Source organism: Theropithecus gelada, chromosome 18 (assembly GCF_003255815.1).
Source record: "Theropithecus gelada isolate Dixy chromosome 18, Tgel_1.0, whole genome shotgun sequence".
NCBI classification, from domain to species: domain Eukaryota; kingdom Metazoa; phylum Chordata; class Mammalia; order Primates; family Cercopithecidae; genus Theropithecus; species Theropithecus gelada.
This window is the reverse complement of record NC_037686.1, coordinates 23,977,968-23,983,152: the sequence shown is the minus strand read 5'-3', so window position 1 is coordinate 23,983,152 and position 5,185 is coordinate 23,977,968. Positions and strand designations below refer to the sequence as shown.

Sequence of the window (5,185 nt, the reverse complement as noted above, 5' to 3'; positions counted from 1 at the left end):
GAGCGAGACTCCGTCTCAAAAAAAAAAAAAAAAAAAAAAGAAACCCTGTTACTCACTGCTCTTAACTGATTGCAAAGTTGTGCCTGATCTCATTCCTATTTCTAATGTATATTTCCAAGGATAAATAGTGTAAAATATCTCATGAACTCAAGGACAGAGTTTGGAAATATGGATTACTTACAGAGCCAGAAATATAGCTTTTCAGCTTTTTAAAAATTGAAACTTCAAGAGTATTTTGTTTTTTTAAATAGATTGAGTTCAACCTGTCCTGCAATTTTCTGGAAGAAAACCTGCTATCAGTTTTCAGAGAATCATTCTGGGAAGTGCTCTCTGACATTCAGAATTAGGGTGGAAATCATATCCTATGTATATCGTATCCAGTGGATGGGCAGAGTGCCTCTAGAAGGTATTACTCATGGGTGCACTGCTCTGAGGGGTGAGTGTGAGGGTCACAGGATCCAGGCAATGCATACGTTGGGGGGCGGGGCAGGCAGGGAGGAGAGAAGTAGGAGGATGCAGATCAGCAGGAGAGGGGGAGGACTGGCAGGTGTCACAGAAAGTGGTGGTTAGAACCTTCAGCAGAGCAGCTGAGATTGTGCAAAGATGCATGCATGCAAGGAAACTGTGGAAAAAGCAAGTCTCTTTCCCTTCCAGATGGATACTTAGATGGATGAAAGGAGAATTGTATAATCAGATTTCAATCCATTGATGTTGAAAATGGAGACACAGATTCTGATGATGGTAATAACACTTCTTTATGTCTCAATGCTATCTTATATTTTTCAAAATTCTTTCACATTTTATGGGACCAAACAGAACATTGTAGAAATGTTAATATTTTCTTGAATTTTTTGAAGCCCCAAACTTGCTTGCTGACTGCCAAATTCAGAGTATCAGATTTCATTAAAGGTCAGTGAATTTAGTGGGTGTCTGTGATGTTGTCTGCATTTTACTCCTGCAATAACTAATACAAAGATCATGTTCCCAACCTCGCATTCTAGCCTACTGTGTAGTTTGGAAGGCTAGAGTTAGTAGTTCTGTGGTGCAGAATATTGTCCAAAGAGAGTTTGGTCAGGACACTCACTCAAATGCTTAAAAGCATGAAGGGTCTAGGATGCATTTTATATATTTATTCTGGTTTATTCTAGTAAACTTTATGTTAATGTAGTTTTAGGTCTTGTGCCAGTGATTCCTCAAACTAAAGCAGAAATGTTGAGTATTATTTTTCAAATTAATAATTAATAGCCTTTTTTTTTTTTTTTCAGGACAGAGTTTCACTCTTGTCACCCTAGCTGGAGTGCAATGGCACAATCTCGGCTCACTGCAACCTCCACCTCCCGGGTTCAAGCGATTCTCCTGCCTCAGCCTCCTAAGTAGCTGGGATTACAGGCGCCCACCACCATGGCTGGCTAATTTTTCTATCTTTAGTAGAGACAGGGTTTCACCATGTTGGTCAGGTTTGTCTTGAACTCCTGACCTCGTGATCCGCCCACCTCGGTCTCCCAAAGTGCTGGGATTATAGGCGTGAGCCTCTGCACCCAGCCCCAAAATATTCTTATAGAAGAGGGGGAAAACGGAAAGGGAGTTTAAAATCATACATAAAGGAATGTGCTAAAGAAGGTGTGTATTTTTGGGCAAGAGAAGGGCAGATTATCAGGGCACACAAAAGCTGGCTAGCTCTCTTCAACTATGTCCAAAGAGACAGCATTCTCATTATATATCACTATGGATGTATATTAATGGCCACAAATTAAGCCTTGTAACTTAAAGTCTTTCTCTGAAAATGCCAACTCTATTATTTCTCAAATACATATTAAGAATTATATTTAGACCCACTTAACAAGTGTTAATTGAGGATACAGCCAAAATACTAGTTATGACATTATGAAGCATTGTAGCAACAGAAGGGAGTTATATAGTATATAACGGATAAGAGTACGGAGTTGGCCAGGTGCCATGGCTCACACTTGCAATCCCAATACTCTGCAAGGCTGAGGTGGGTGGGTTGCTTGAGCCCCTGAGTTTGAGACCAGCCTGGGCAACATGGTGAAACCCCGTCTCTACTAAAAAATACAATAGCTGCGGTGGTGGTGTGTGCCTGTATTCCCAGCTACTTGGAAGGCTGAGGTGGGAGGATCGTGTGAGCTCAGAATGTCGAGGCTGCAGTGAGCTAACACTGTGCCACTGCACTCCAGCCTGAAAGACAGAGTGAGACCCTATCTCAAAAAAAAAAAAAAAAAAAGTAACAGTAGGGAGTCAAGCCATACTGTTTAAATTCTATGTCTGCCCCTTACTACATGGGATTTCCGAGGGAAGTCAATTAATTTTGTGCCTTTGTTTCCTCAGTTGTGAATAATAAGATCTACCTCTGAGAACTGTTGTGAAGTTTCAATGAATCAATACATGTAGAACACTTTGATGTTGCGTGGCTTTAGGTAAACACTCTGTAAATGGTAACTATCATTATTCAAGGATGTCTACTTGGAGTTCTAAGAATTAAGCAAAAGTCTTCTTTTTTTTTTTGAGACAGAGTTTTTGCATTGTTGCCCAAGCTGGAGTACAATGGTGCAATCTCCATTCACTGCAACCTCTGCTTCCTGGGTTAAGCAATTCTCCTGCCTCAGCCTCCCAAGTGGCTGGGATTATAGGTGCATGCCACCACACCCAGACAATGTTTGTATTTTTAGTAGAAATGAGGTTTCACCACGTTGGCCAGGCTGGTCTCATACTCCAGACCTCAGGTAATCCACCTGCCTTGGCCTCCCAAGGTGCTAGGATTACAGGTGTGAGCCACCACGCCCCGCCAACTTTTCTTAACTTACCACAGAGTTTGAAGAACAGGAGAAGAATATTAGAACCTTAGACCTTTTTAGAAAGTATGCTTCTTACTGTTTTCAAAATTTTATTTTATTTATTTATTTTTTTTTTTCAGTCAGTGGAAAGACATTTAATTTGAAATTAAAGAAACAAGATTATCAGCCAGGTGCGGTGGCTCACATCTGTAATCCCAGCACTTTGGGAGGCCGAGGCAGGCAGATCATGAGGTCAGGAGTTCGAGACCAGCCTAGCCAACATGGTGAAACTCCATCTCTACTAAAAATATGAAGAATAGCTGGGCGTGGCGTCGGGCGCCCGTAATCCCAGCTACTCAGGAGGCTGAGGCAGGAGAATCATTTGAACCCGTGAGGCGGAGTTTGCAGTGAGCCGAGACTGTGCCATTGCACTCCAGCTTAGGCAAAAGGGCGAGACTCTGTCTCAAAACAAAAACCAAACAAACAAAAAAAGAACAAGGTAACCAAGAAAGAGCATTTGTTTCCTCCTGTCTACCAGAGTCAACTCCCCATCGGATGTGCAGCAGGACAACCCTTTGCTGCCAGACCCACTCTGAGGAGGAAGCAGACAAGACCTGCCTCTGCCCACCTTCTGCCCAGATGTACAGAATGAGACCCACAGAGCAGCAAAGGGCCTTACAGACCCCTGAACCAAAGCAGCCAAGGGGCTAAAAGTCCCTTCATAACCAAAACTCAACCCAGACCAAGGACAATTTGCCTGGGCTGCCAAAGGCTCAGTACTGAGGACAGATTCAAGCTCTGTGGGGGCAACCGCTCCCTAAGCCCAGGGACACCCATCCCACCTGTCACCCATTGCTGCTGCTCTGGCAGAGGGTGAGAAGCACTTCCATTACTCACAGCCATGGTAGGAGCCTGGGGACCCCCGGCCTTGCCATACTCCTGCTCCAAGTGGCTGGTGGAGAGGTTGGGCTGGCTGGAGCCTCGCCCAAAGGTGATCTGGTTGCTGCCCATGCCAGTGGCAACCTGGGCCATGTGCTGTTTGGTTTTGAGAGCCTGGGCCCTCTCAGCCTTCAGCCATTCCTCATCTTTGAGGAGGGTCACCAGTTGCTTTGACTTCTCATGCACGTTGATGCCCGGTTCCTTGCCATCTCGGTCAATGTACTGGAAGTCCTTCAGGGTCTGGATGATAAAGATGTTCTCATGGTACTCCTGGGCCACACACTCGGAGCTGTCTTGATGAGGTAGTCCAGCAGCAGCAGCTCCTTGTACACATGCTGCCAGTTCTTGCTATGGTCATTGAGCCGCTTCCATACCATGCTCATGATCTTCGAGAAGGCCACCATGTTGTAGGTCAGGTTCGCAATCTTGGTCGTCAGAGAGCTGGACGGGCCCCATGGGTCATTGGAGGTGGCTTCCCAAACTTTGGTTTCTGCCTCTGAGTACTTGTTCACAATGTTTTTCATCTGCTATCTGATAAAGTCATCATTTTTCTTCGTTACACATTTAAAGCCCTTCAAAGAGAGAAACTTTCCTGTCCTTGGTAAGTGCACACCCTGTGAAGGTTCACTTTCCATAATTGAGCTGGAGCAAGATCCCTGAATGGTCATTTCCTCCTTTGGAGCCTCAGATCCAAAAAGCTGGAAGCCATGACCAGGCTACAGTGAAGTCCATGTCTGTTACATGAGGCTCCGGCCAAGTTTGGTAACCTCCATCTGCCTCATCACCAGTGAATACCTAGTACTAGCACTGTGCCCGACACAGAAATGAACACTAAAATCCTTGGAATCTCCACAGTGATGTCTTTTTGCCTGTGAATGATTGACGGAGGGCTGGCAGCCCCTAGGCAGCTTCAGGATGAGGCTGGTCACCAGAAAGACCAAGGCAGGATCAGTCCCGGGAGGGGACTGAAGGTTAAGTTGATCACCAATGGCCAATCATTTAGTCGATCGTGTCTCCATAACGAAACCTCCATAAAAACACAAAAGGACAGGTTCAGGAAGCTTCTGGATGGCTGAACACATGAAGGTTCCTGGAGGGTGGCACCTAGGTATGGCATGGAAGCTCTGCACTCCTTCTCCCATACCTGGTCTATGTGTCTCTTCATTTGTATGCCTTGCAGTATCCTCTGCTCCTCCAGGCTGGTGCGGGTGTGCCACCAGCGCTGGGGAGGCGGGAGCTACCGGAGCCGGTGGAGCCATGGCCGCCGCATCTGGCTCTGTTTTCAGAATTTTAAATCAATGGACAAAAGTAAATATAATATTTAGATATGTATCATCTTTTTTAAAAAAAATTGGAGAATTTAGATATATGTAGATTAAGGGAGTTGCCCAAGGAATGAATGAGGAAGACTGGCATAGGGATTCCGTCTTCTGATAGTCTGATAATCTCTACAG

The 5,185-nt window shown here is 45.0% G+C and overlaps 1 pseudogene; it reads right to left on the bottom strand.

Annotated features, from left to right (window-relative positions):
- Positions 1 to 3,524: 3,524 nt before the first annotated feature.
- Positions 3,525 to 4,399, bottom strand: LOC112611314 (annotated as a pseudogene).
- Positions 4,400 to 5,185: the final 786 nt, after the last annotated feature.